Source organism: Agelaius tricolor, unplaced genomic scaffold (genome assembly GCF_023055355.1).
Source record: "Agelaius tricolor isolate 1412-34295 unplaced genomic scaffold, bAgeTri1.0.p SCAF_37, whole genome shotgun sequence".
Taxonomy (NCBI): Eukaryota; Metazoa; Chordata; class Aves; order Passeriformes; family Icteridae; genus Agelaius; species Agelaius tricolor.
The window spans coordinates 2,422,969-2,436,383 of NW_027269297.1; the positions used below are offsets into that span (position 1 = coordinate 2,422,969).

Here is a 13,415-nt window from a genome sequence, read left to right on the forward strand (position 1 = left end):
CGTGGAGCCAGGGAAGGGCCAGCTGGGAGGGGATGTGTTCAGAGAGGAATATCACCCAAAATTCCCAGGCAATCTGTTTTTATCCTTATGAGCATCTTTGCTCCTGAGGGGGATGCCAGGAGCAGAGGTTTGTGCTTTCATGGCCCTCAGACATGTTAGGGTAAATCTTGCTTTCTAAACCATCCAACAGAAGAGTGATTTCATCTTTTATCCTGCAAGACAGACCTGAAACTTCAAGATTAATCTTCCTCCTTCCTCCTCTGCCACAACCTCCCCAACAGCAGAACCCAAGGGAAACAGAAACCCAGACCACAGAGGGCTGGGGTGCAGGATTTTAGTGTTAGGGGAGGGAAATCCATGCTAATGAGAATTCTTTAACTGTGATCTTCTCTTTTTTGCCACAAGCCTCAGGTTCCAGGGTACTGAGAGACAACAAAGAGCCCTGGAAAGGTCCCAGCTGAGCTCTCTGTGTGTCACTGATAGCTCCAGGATGGGAAGCAGGGAAGCCCTGAGCCTCACACAAGTGCCTGGGTTATCTGTACACACAGACAGCCACGTAATCTCTTTTTATCTGATCTGAGAAGAAAAGGGAATCCCTCCTGTGTTGTCCTCTTCAGGCTTTTATCTCTCCTATTTTAGTTCGGGGGTTTTTTTGTTTGTGGTTTTTTTTTACAAAGACTCAGGCAAGGACTCTGCTCACTTTTCTCATTAATTCCCCACACTTCTGCCTGCAGCTCTTCAGAGCAGGAGGGCAAAAGGATGAAAAAGAGATGACAGCTTGAAAAAATGGGAATATGCCAGATCCTCTCTTTGTAAATCTGAATTTTGCAGTTGATTCCAGTAGAGTGGGGTCTATTTACACTGACATTAAACCCATTAATTTCTGTAGAAGTCCCTGGAATTTAAACCCTCCTTGTGATTCCCCCGATTTCAAGTAAGCTTGCTACTATTTCACAACGTTCAAATAATGGGGGTGAGGGGATTAAAACTCCTGATAACGCACTCCACTGATGCTGTAGGGAAAATATTCTGCTTTCTGAGTCATTTGCCCTGAGCTGACTTTCTTTTTGAATGGTTCAGGGGGTTTCCTTCTTTAGCCATAAATTGCATGCAAATTCTTTTTGTGTGTGTGTGTGTGTGTGCCTGTGGATGACAGCGTGAGTGTGTGAGTGTGTGCGCGCCAGAGAGAGAGAGAGAGAGGCTGTTCCTTTAAAGCAAAACTGAAAAAAAAAATGCCTTCAGGCGTCCTATTACAGTGGAACGAGCCAAGGATCAGGATTTGCAGCTCAGCTATATAAACCCAGCAGAATCTGGCTGCTCTGACCAGTTTGCCTTGCTGTCAAAGCTCGCTGCCTTGCGCTCGCACACGGCACCGGACAACGCAACTTCGCCGAGTTTTGACAGGACGGCAACGAAAGTCAGGAGAGCCCAGCTGGCTTTGAACAGAGTATTTATTTCATGGAGGCTGCTCACAGCGGGATCTAAGCTCTGGCAGAGTCTCTAAGGTAAGTCTGCTTCCCCCCTGAATTAAAAAGTCCTCTCACACACGAGTTTGTGGCGACCCCGTGCCCCGGCATTGCCCTGGTGGCTGCGGCTGCCAGGTCAATGGGCAGGGATGCTGGTAGGGAATCACTGGGGATCGGAGCATGCCTGTCCCAAAATCTGTCTGCATTGTCCTGTGCAGGAATGTCAGAAATGTCTCAATGGGCAGGGATGCTGTTAGGGAATCATTTGGGATTGGAGCACGCCTGCCTCAAACTCTGTCTTGCAAATTGTCCGGTGCGATAATGTCAGAAATGTCTCGATGACATCCACCCAACCCAATGAATGAATGGAGCAGGAGCTGGCTGGGTGCTGGACATCCTCACAGAGCCCAGATTGACAGGCAGGGCAGGAAAGCAGATTTGGGATTTCCTCTTGCTCCTGGAGTGCTGTAAATGTTTCCCCCAGCCTCACCTCCCAAACCAGACTAAATCCACTCGCAGGTTTTAACCCTCCCAAGCACAACTCTTCCTGTGCTCCTGTTTGTGACCTGATGAGAGCTGGGCCTTTCCCACTGGTCATTGCTGTCCCCACACTTTTTTTCTTTGCACCAAAGCCTTTGTCACCTTCCTCCCTGCCCCCACTGGGCTCCAGTTTCTTTTCAAAGTTCTGTAATATTAACCTGCAGTGGGGAGCAAAGCACAAAGGAAGATCCAACTGGTATTTTATTACCTCTGCTTTGCTGGGTGGGTTCTGGGAGCGGGAGGGTGAAATTCTCCATCCTCATGGAAAAACAGAGGCACTTGCTCCCTGTCTCAGCTCCTTGCTCCCTGGTGCACTGAGATTTTCTGCATGACTGTGTCTGCGCTTACCAGCGAGGCTCAAATTGGCTTAAAAAGGAGAAGCTGGCTGGGAGAAGGTGAACACACTTAGATTCATTTAGGAGCTAAACTCACTCACTCAAGACTTTGTGTTACACCACCTTTGCAGAGTTTTCCCTGCCTGATTTTGTGTCTGGCTACCAGGACAGAGAAGTTTTTGGCAGTTAATCTAAACTTCTGAAAAGTCTGTCTTGCACTATGGAAAGGAATGTTCAGACTGAAATGATGGTGATGTGTGGTGCTGCACAGTGGAAATATAAAATTAAAAAGCAAAATAAAAACATTTATGAAAGTTTTTCCTCATGACAAAACAGAAAACAATGAGGTGGATGTGATTCTATGGTCTGGGTAAAAGCCTTGCTGTCCAGCTCTTGGGTTTGGTTTTCTCTCCTGGTTTAATTTTTTAAGATCATATTAAATATTGGGAATTCATTTTACACACTTTCTGATTAATGTTCCATGTGGGGGTAGTTTTATTGTGCTGGGCTTGTGCATTTGCCTTTTAAAGCTGTGAAATCATGGAATGGTTTGGGTTGGATGGGACCATGGAGATCATCCAGCTCCAGCCATGGGCAGGGACACCTTCCACTAGACCAGGTTGCTCAGTTTAGGGGTGCTGGAGTCCAAAACTGAGGTGGACAATGGGGATTAGGGACCATCCTTTGAATCCTAGGGGAACTTGCAGAAATGTGATGCCTTTTGGGTTGTTTGGAACACAGGGGAAAACTGAATCTGAAGAAGTTTGACCAGATGAAAGTGTTTAGCCAGGAGAAGATAACTGGTCTGTCTGTCTGCAGCCCAGCTTCCCTGGCAGGGAATTTGGGGAGCAGCTGGAAGAGCTGTCAGGGTGCTCCCAGTGCAGCTCCTGTCCCGTGCTCAGGGCAGGATTTGCACCTGAGCTGAGCAGAGCAATGGGACAGGAGTGACCAGGGCTGTGCCTCCCATCACTGACCCAGTCACACTCTCCCAAATACCAAACCTGCATTCACCTCCCATATTTTTTGCTTATTAATTTTATCCTCTGGCTCCTTTCAGCCCAGAGAAATTTCTTTACAAGTCCCAGCCCTTAATCCTGTCACTACAGTTACTTTATCAGTGTTTCCAAAGCTCTGGAAGAGCCAAAGGATCTGCTGCAAAGCCCCCAGCCTGCAGATGAGAATGTCAGGTCTCATCTGGAGGGAAAGAAGAAATTCTGCTACAGAAATCACTGATGGTGGTCATGGGCACATGGAAAAGACAAACAACCAGACCCAAATCTCCTGTTGAAATAGTGATGCTTAATGGTGTTAGAACTTACTGGGAAAATCCCAAAGCACAGGCTAAAATGTGCTCCACAAATTCTGAGTGTTAGCTGGAGACTTTTTGAAAGCCATCCTCTTTTATTATCCCAGCTCTTTAAAACTGAATCATTTCTCCTCAGTATTCACTCAAACTTAACTATCATGTTGCTCTAACATAATTTCTAAAGGTGTTTGACATTCAGCTTTTTTAATATTGGTGTTTTTTATAAAATATCTAAAAAAAGCCAAAGACTATTCATGGGTGAAGACGTTCTGACTTGCTATAAAGAGACTGTCAAAGTTTGTTCTTGAGCATTGTCTCACTTTTTGATAAGAAAATGAGATTAAATGGTAGGGTCTGTGCCTTTTGGGACTCTCATCCTTTTCAAGAGTCAGGCAGAACTAAAAAGCAGAAGTGTCTGTGAAACAGTGATGCTGCCTTGGAGCCAGAGCTTTAACCCTTTCATCCCTCCTGGCAAAACCATTTGGAAAACCAGCTTGGCCAGTTCTGTGCTGCTTGCCTGGTGCAACACCACAGTGCCTCTGTCTACCCAGCCTTGCAGGATGTGCCTAAAGGTTTAAGTGGTGCTGATGGCATTAATTGTCCTGGCTTGGACAATGGGTGTGTGGTGGAAGTGGATGTAAGGGAGAAAGAGTTTCCATCCAGTCCTGCATCACTTAGAGAGCCCTGGTGTCACTGGAGGAATATTACCTTTGGAAGGAAGATTAATGCACAGGGTGGTGTCTGTCTGGTTATCAGCTACACATCCACCTGTCCTACCCCTGTGCCACGAGAAATCCACAGGGATTAAATAATTACTCTCACTTGAAGCCTGTGACTTGATAAATTCCTCCTTGGCCTCGTGCCATCACAGTCTGCTAAGCTGAAGGGCCACTGACAGTTTTAAGGTCTAGTGGCTCATAAAACTTCAGCTTAGGAGTGGATGATTTACATCCCTGGAAAGTTCGAAATCTCAGCTTTCCAATAATAAAAGGAATTTGTTTTGAACTGTGTCAGTTTGAGATGCAGGGCTTTGAAACTGGGCTCTGATTTACCAACGTGTGCTTTCTCAGACTTAATTACTGGTGTGAGTTTAGCACACCCTGCTCAGAGACTGAGCTCTGATCTAACCCTGTGGTTATAAACTGCAGATGTCTGAAACTACTGTAAAATGTAATAGCTGCCCTTAGTGGTTTTCAGGAAGCTGCTGAAGTCATATTGCAGAAAAAATCATTGTTGCTGAAGTGGGAAACTAAGGAAGACAGCAATCTAAGTGAAATAAGTTAATGTTTTGTCACCTACCAGGCTCAGAAATCTTCAAAACTGCAAGCAATTATAGGATTAGTAACTAATGAGTTCTGGACAGGAAACACCATAACCTGAGGTCATGAGCTCAAAATTAGGAATGTGTACAGATTGCTTATGAGTTTTTAAGATGCAATTTAGTTCATTAAACTGCTTCATATTAAAGAGGACTTGTTGTCCATGTCTTTGGTTGGTTGATGTTGTAATAATTGCTCCAGCATTTTAGAGCCTCACTGTATTAGGAACGAAGAGGTTTAATAAATTATGCTCTCTGCCACAAAGAACTTGCAATTCCTATTATTAGCTATTCCCCAAAAAATTCTTTGTATAGCAAAGAGAAAAAGGAAATAAGAAGGCAGTTCTTTGAGGAAGGAGGCTGCTGGAAAGCAGAGAAATGAAGAACCCTGAGGGACAATCTTGAGTGGTCGCAGTTTCCACCAAGTTCAGGGCTTCCACAAGTGTGAAACCTCAGTGCTCACTGTCCACTCGTGTGTCTGACCCTCTGGCCAGCCAGAGCTGGAGTTAAAAGCCTTTCACATGTGGGAAAAGTTAGAGACTGGGCATGGTTCCAGCCCCTGAAATCCCTGAGTGCATGATGTAACCCCACGGTGTGGAATGGGCAGACTGGGAGGAGGAGCCAGTGGGATCCTGCCTGACAAGAGGTGGCTCTGGAGCCTGCAGGAAATGTCTGGGCATTGAAAAGGGGAATAGATGGGGATCCTTCTGCTAAAAGAGAAAAGTTTGAATAATTTTGTGTCACTTTTTAGCATTGAATGAATGATAAGAATGATATTCTTATAACTAGAGTTGTCCTTAATATAAGATTTTCCTGGGTTTCTAAATCCATCATTTCTCTCTCCTATATGCTGCCCATGCTGTTGCTGACCAAATAACATCAAAAAACCTCCACCTATAACTTCAGAGAGCATACCGAGATGTAGAATTTGAATAATACTTACTAATATAAATTATACCTTCCAACACACCCCTCCTAAACAAAAGTGAGATTTGGCTGTGGAGTCAATGGGAAATAACTCCCCATTTATGTCCTTGTTTGCCTTATACATGAGCCAATCACCCAAGACAAATCCATCCCGAGCTGATCTCGTCGCAAGAAATTTCTCCAAGCTCCCATCCTTAATTGTCTGCAGTTTCAATTAAACCAAGGTGGGCTGGTGCCAAGTTTTCAGCACTTCCAAGGGGAGAGCCCCGGTGCCCGAATAGGCAGTGGCATTTTGTATTCTTTGGGGAGCGGAGGGCAACGTTGCCAAGTTTGCATTCAGTCATCCATCACATATTAGCCCACTGGAGGTCCATTCTTCCCAAGCAATGGGGGAGCTCTGCTTCCTACTTTGAAAGATTACTCCCACAGAAAGGCCTTTCCCCAAACCCAGCAGAGAAAGGAAGCTTTTCTTCGATTCATACAAGCGCTCCCTTTCCAAACTCCCCACAAAAATGATATTGTTTCATGCTCAGAAAAACATATTCTCTTCAGCAACTGAGGAGAAAGTGCAGGGTGGTAGGACAGAAACCTTAAATACAGATTTTTCCTAAAGTGCTTGCTTGAATCCTAAGCTCAACAAAGGTCTATTGTAGTGGCTGTCTCTTCCCATGGCAGGCTGCAGCATTGACTATGTGTGGATAGATATTGGCCAGGAGCCTCCCAGGAGGCTGAAACTGAGAGCCTGGGGAAATTCCATTATAATGATTTTGCCTTTAACTCGTGCACCAGAACTTGCCAAGCTCATAAGCCTAAAATTGCAAATGGTGATTTTGTTATGGAATTAGGATATTTACCAGAATATTCATCTAAACAGTCTTGATTCTTCTTTAAATTTATCTTCTTTTCCACCATGCTGGCAGCACAAAGCTTAAAGGGAATATAAATTTCTTCTTATACATGAAAATCAAACTGTGAGATCCTTTCCCTGTGTGCCCAGCAGAACTGGCTAAAGAGTTATTTCCACCATTAAGGAAAGGCTGGAAAAGGGCTAAAAAAAGCTTTATTTCCAAGACATAAGTTCACTTTCCTTTGCCAAGAAATCAAAAGACTTGGAAAGAGGCAGATTTTGTTGGTCAGTTTGGGGTTTTGTCAGGCACAGGATGCAAGTGAGAGAGGCTGTGGGCTGAGGACTCTGGGGACAGTGGTTCTGTGCCCCTTTGCTGTGATGAAAATCCTTTATTTGGACAGGAAAGGGTCACTCTCAGTGTGTGCTGAGCACTTCAGCACCAGCCCTTGGTGGTTATCTCCCTCCTCAGGATTTCATCTTGTCAGGAGCTGTTTGTTGGTCTCTCAAAAGGAGCTCAGTGCCCACTTTGCACTGGCTCTTTGTCTCTCCTGGTTCCTTTGGAAGGCCAGCCTCTTTTGGGCCTGCTGAATCCTCCTAAATAGCTCCTCTGTGCTGTGGGACAAAGGTCTATGCCAAGAAAGATATAAAGGTAGCTTGTGATCTGCAGGCAGCCCATTCCTCTTGGCCAGAGCCAGTGTAATGCATATTTTCCCTTTGCTTGTGGCTTGTACTTCCCTCCTGCATTGCTTGTAGCACAGTAATTCAGGGCTGACTCCTGATGAATGCTGCACACTGTGGGCCACAAGGCACTGGAGAACAGGATACATATGAAGGGAAAGTTCTCAGATCATTTTTCTTACTGAAGGATTTTGGCCATGTAAACAGTTTCCAGGAAAAAAAAAAACAAAAACCCTCTGGCATTTCCCATGGTGAGGGCTCCTTATGAATGTCCTATCTATTTTTCCAGTTTGGTGGCCAAGTGGAGTGTTTAGAGGAGGATATACCACCTACAAGCCAGGGAATTTATATTTCCACTGCCAAGTGCTAATTATGATGTCGACTTAGCCACTTTACAGGTTAGCAAGTCAATCACAGGGAGCCAGCACTCCAAGGGCCGCAGCTCCAGGCTTGATGGGAAGCCTGCAGCACCTAGACAGTGCCATTCTCAAACACATCAGCATTATTTGTGGCTTTATTTGTCATTCTCTGGCTCTTACCTCATATATTGTTTATTTGCCTTAGCAAGAGCAAAATAAATTGTAAGGTTACCAAAACCCACAGGGAAAGACACCAGAGAATTGGAGAAAAATCTGCAACGGATCCAAATGCACAGGCCCAGCTCATTCTTTTACATCAGCTGAAGGTCCATTCATTGGGATTTGCCAGAGTTGCTGTCAGAAACAAGGAAATTCAGTTTATTACCACCAGCCATGTGGCAGGGACACCTTTTTGGTTGTTCTGATCCCTGATCTTGAACAATTCCAGGGATTGGGAATCCCCAGCCTCTCTGTGTTATTTATACCCTAAATACCCTGTAATCCTGTACCCTAATATCCCAGTAATAAACTGAACAAATTTAACTAAAAAATTTAACTAAAAATTTAACTAAAATTTGACTAAAAATTGAATTTAACTAAATTTTAAACTAAATTTGAATTTAACTAAAAATTGAATTAATTAATTCAACCAAAATTGAGTTAATTAACTTAAAATCGAGTTTGTGATGTCAAGCTCCACCTGGGAGAGAGTTTTCCTGCTGACAGGAGCAATATTGAATTCCCTTTGGTGTGGGGTGTTGGGTGTCCATGGAACACCCATTGCCTTAGTGCTATCTTTGTGCAGAGGATGCCTTGGGCTGCTCCAGTTTGCTCTGTGCTCATATAGGTCATGGAGCAGCACAGGGCCAAACCCAGGCTGCCAGAGGGGAAATTAAAACCCATGGAGCATTTTCCATGCCCTTCTTTGCCTGCATTGTCCCCTGGCCCCTCCAGCCTGCCCTGCTGAGGGGATGGGTTTCTCCTGGGCAGACTTCGGGGGCTGCCAGCCAAATTCTCATGTGACACAATGGCATTGATTTCACTGGGGATCTGGTGCTGGATAATTGAGCTCCATGTCCCTCCTTTCACCATGCCACAGCTCAAATTGCTGCCAGCCAAGGCTTCAGCACAGGCAGGGCTCAAGTCACTGTGGGTTAAGAGAACGAGGTCAGAGCTGGTGGAGGTCTCTCAAGCCTCCCATTAATGGGGCAGTGGCCAATTTGTTGACATTTGAGGCAGCAGTGCAGATTTTTGTCCGAGTTCAGTCACTAATCACTGCTCAGGGCTGTGTTTATGGCTGTAATTTCCATCACATTACATAAGTGCCTCTGCTTTACATCAGAGCACTGCAAAACATCCCCAGACTGGACTTTTCAGAAGCAGCCTCCTCTCTTTTTCCAAACGCCTCGCACTCAATTTGTCTCAAATCTTGTGCCTCTCGTTTATCTTTCATTTTGCCTTGCCAAGCCATGGTTGATTTCATTCCATCTTCTCTTCATGAAGTGTTTTGCTCTGCTCAGGAGTTTGCTACCCTTCCCTGGCTTGCCAAAGATGCAAATTCTTGATGCTACCACATGTGACAGAACTAGGCCAGGCAGATCTGCAGCCCGGGGGCGATTACTGGAAGTCAGATTTCAAGGAACTCCTTCTGTGGTCTTGTGAGTTAAAAAAAAATGTGCACATTCCTGTGTGTTTGAGGTGCTAGTACCAAGGACAGAGGAGCTCCAGCAGGGAGGAAAAGCTGCCCAGGGAAACTTGTAATTGGTTTAAAAGCAAGGAGCTGCCTGGTGAAGGGTTACCCATCTGTTCCCTCAGCTTCTTTTAAAACCATGCCTGAAGTCTGCTAATGACAGGAATGATAATTCTGGTCCCCAGGAACAGTAGCAGGCTTTTATGGCTGAGTCCTGAGTAATTTTTAGTGCTTGAATAAGTATATAGTTAAATCAAAGTAAAATTATAAAGCACATGCAAATATTCATAATGGATTCTGAAAGTACCCTGCTGCCTGCTGACCAATATCATCTGCAGCAATCCATACAATTAAATACTTTCCATTATTCCAGAGCAATATAAATGTAAATTGTTCATGCTCTTACTTACAGCAAAGCTGTTAGAAGAATTCCACCTTTCTTGCTTCTGAACGTGACATTCTTTCAGCTAAAATGATTTTAAATATGGAAAAGTGTGGGGTTGGGTGTGTGGAGCAGAATTCTGGCTCATCTCTTGCTCCTGACCTCCAGGAGAAATTTGAAAAACAGCTTCCTCAGAGGTGCTGTACAAAGCAGTGCTGTCTCAGTGCTTATTCACTGTGTATTTGTTTAATATGCCAGTAGTTTATGATTCTTGTAAATGATCCTTATTTCTATTGCACAGATTTCACCAATATTTTTGGTTAATATATTAATTTGGCATCTGGTTTTCTTTATCAGACCAGCTATTCCTTCACTTATTGTTATTATATTTATCAAAAATATTGATGGATTATTTGCTACCTCTCATTATCAGTAAAAAATATGATGTTTAATACCTAAATCATGAACTTGTGAGACAAATCACACTGGCCGTATTCCCATCTCCAGGACTGGCTGCTCCTTTGTTCTCAGCAACTCCTGCTTGGCACGAAAGGAGTGGGAAGAAAATTCAGAAGTCTTGAATTTCTGCTCTTCCCATCTCATCCCCAAACCACCTAGAACTTTGTGAAATGGGCTCTGGAAAATTTATAGGTGGTTTTGGAAGCAGGAGCGTGGAGAAGGGCCTGGAAATGAAGCAGAGCTGTGTGTGTGGAAGGAACACGAGTTGCCGTGATTCATGCACACCAACCTCATGCTCTGAAACTGCATCAGCAAAGCCCTCAAAGTATTTCAAAGCAAAGCCTCCAGAAAATAATGAGCTCCTGACAAAGTGTAACTTGGCAGAGAAACTTTCCAAAGACAAGTTTAGAAAACTGTAGATCTTTTCCAGCTCCGCGTCTTTGCTGCGAGCAGGGAAAAGCCAAGAGCCCGAGCGAATGCTTTTGCTATTAGCAAAGGCTTTATTAAAAGGTACAGGACGTACTTGAGAGGCAGCAGTGGTTTCTGCTGGGAGGTTATGCACAGGAGCTGCTTTTGCTGTGAAAGGATTTTTTTTTTTTTTAATATTGGAAAAGGCACTAATTGAGGCTTCTGTGTCTGTGGCAGCTCTGCCATGGCCTGCGTTCAATTCCCTGTTCAGCAGCCCAGAGTTCTGCTGATGTCCTCAGAGAGGGATGGGGAAAAGTCACTCCTGGGCTGGAAATGCAAACAAGGGGATCAGGCAGACACCAGGTGTTTCTGCAACCCTGGTTTTGAAAGTGCTCAGCTCATAACTTCGTATGAAGGAAAAGGAAGATGCAGCACACTCTCCTTTTATAAATGTGGCCTTGATATGCTCCTGGTTTATTTACCCAGCTATGAAATTAGCAGTATACACATTTCATAGAACAATGTAGGACTAAGTAATTCTTTCTATTTGTAAATCAGTCCTAGAGGGGAAAGCATTTTCAGCAGAAGTGCCAAGAATTGCTGCTCTGAACTCAAACCCACGTGCAAAGGTATGAGAAGGATATTCCCTTTTCAGTATCTGCATTTAGAATATATGTCTGGCCATGATAGCCAGGTGATTCAAACCCAGGCAGAAAGAAGGTGTGACCCATCCACCCTGCTTTCCCCAAGTCCCTTGGATGTGACCCATTTCCACAGCTCTGCTTCTGTTTTTAGAATAGCACCAGTTTTTCTGAATCCATTGCTGCCTTTGCTGCTCCCATCTCTGCTGTGCCCTGCTGTTTGTAACCCACAGCTTTTGTCCAGGCTGTATCTGCCATGGCCTTTTTCTTCCCCTCTGACAGCTACAGCAAGAACAGAGGTTTCTTTGCAGATGTGAGAGAAAAGCATTTAGCAGATGGCTTTTTTTTTCCCCCCTCTCCCGAGTTTGTAGCAAATTGCTCCACTTGGCTGATTGCTGTGCCCCCTGCCAGGAGCCTGAATGCAGCTCCAGAGCACCCCACCGACCTCCTTGTTTTGTTTCTCTTTTCTGAGCTCCCGTTTCCAGAAATCGATGCTCAAATGTCCGAGCCCTTAACAAAACACCAAGTTCCAAGGGCAGACTGGGTTCCCTGTTAACTTGTGCCTCATCCCAGTCCCTGTGAGTTAGACCAGCTGGGTTTGCTGTGAGCTCTCCCATGGTTACCTCTTGTAATGCTGCTTCTCTTTTTCTTTTTTACTTTATATGCAACACATTTGAGTGATCTGCTCTATAAAACAACCAGGCTGTTTCTTGTGGCTGCTGTAAAATTCCTTCTGTGGTCAGAGCTGGATGAAGGATTCTCCTGCACTTCCCATGCACAGGGGTGAATCACCTGGGTTGTGTAACAGCAGCAAACATTGGCACACCAAGGAGCAGGAGGATCGTGCTCATGTGTGGGAATGATCCCTCAGATCCCATAAAAGTTCCAGAGATGAAAGGACCTTCAGTTGATGTAAGAGAATGAGCTGGACATGTTCATTTTGGGTCAGTTGCAGCTTTTTCTCAAATTCTCTGGTGTCTTTCCCTGTGGGTTTTGGTAACCTTACAATTTATTTCCATGGATTCATCTTCTCATTCTGGTAATTGGCCTGGCACAACCTCTTGGCTTCAGAGTAAGGCTGCAGTTTTCTATTATTACCCCAGAATTTCAGGCAGTCCTGTGGCTCTGTGCATTTGTGCTGCACATCTGGTCAGACTTTCTTCTTCAGAGCAAAAGATTTCTGAGAAAGAAAAAGGAGGAAAAAAAAAAGAGAAAAAGAAAAAAATCAAACAATGACAGAATGGCTTGGTTTGAAATGGGCATTAAAGCTCATCCCATCCCACCCCTGCCACGGCAGGGACACCTCCCACTGTCCCAGGTGCTCCCAGCCCTGTCCAGCCTGGCCTTGGGCACTGCCAGGGATCCAGGGGCAGCCCCAGCTGCTCTGGGCACCTGTGCCAGGGCCTGCCCACCCTCACAGGGAACAATTCCCAATTCCCAATATCCCATCCATCCCTGCCCTCTGGCAGGCTAAATTCCCCCTTGTCCTGGCACTCCAAGCCCTTGTAGAAAGTCTCATCTTTTTGTTGGCTCCTTCAGGTCATAGAAAGCTACAATTACCCAAAGCTTCTCCTGTGCAGGTGAACAATCCCAGCTGTGCCAGCCTCTCCTCCCAGCAGAGCTGCTCCATCCCCTGATCCCCCTGGTGCCTCCTCTGGATCTCTGCAGCAGCTCCAGCTCCTGCCTGTGCTGGGCCAGGGCTGGGGCAGCTCTGCAGGTTTCCCTTTCTCTCCCACATTGCAGGGATAACATTCCAGCTCTTTGCTTTTTAATGGTGTGTTTTCTGACAATTTTACAGCACTCTTCAGGAAGATGTTTAATTATGGAAATGAGGATTTAACAGCACCTTTCCTGTGAGGTCCTTGCAATAGTTAATTCACAGGGACACACATTGCCCCTGTGAGGTTTTACCAGAGGTTCAACAGAGGCACAGCAGATGATTTCTGACATCATTTCAGAGCAGGATTCCTGAGTTTCAGGCCTCAGTCCTCACCATGGGACCACACCTTTAACCCCAAGGTTCTGGGCACTTTCTGGAATCTCTGCTGAGAGCTCAAGG

General features: G+C 45.1%; 1 protein-coding gene across 3 annotated transcripts in view; it reads left to right on the forward strand.

Moving 5' to 3' along the window:
- The first annotated feature begins 1,295 nt into the window (after window positions 1–1,295).
- The window catches only part of TNC (tenascin C), a 78,736-nt gene continuing 66,616 nt past the window's right edge, over window positions 1,296–13,415 (forward strand). For 2 of the 3 annotated variants that reach the window (XM_071453631.1, XM_071453632.1), the window contains exon 1: window positions 1,297–1,505. The gene's annotated coding sequence lies outside the window, so the exon portion shown is untranslated. Of the gene's footprint in view, window positions 1,506–13,415 lie in introns of all 3 variants that reach the window. The other variant, XM_071453630.1, reaches the window with a different exon arrangement.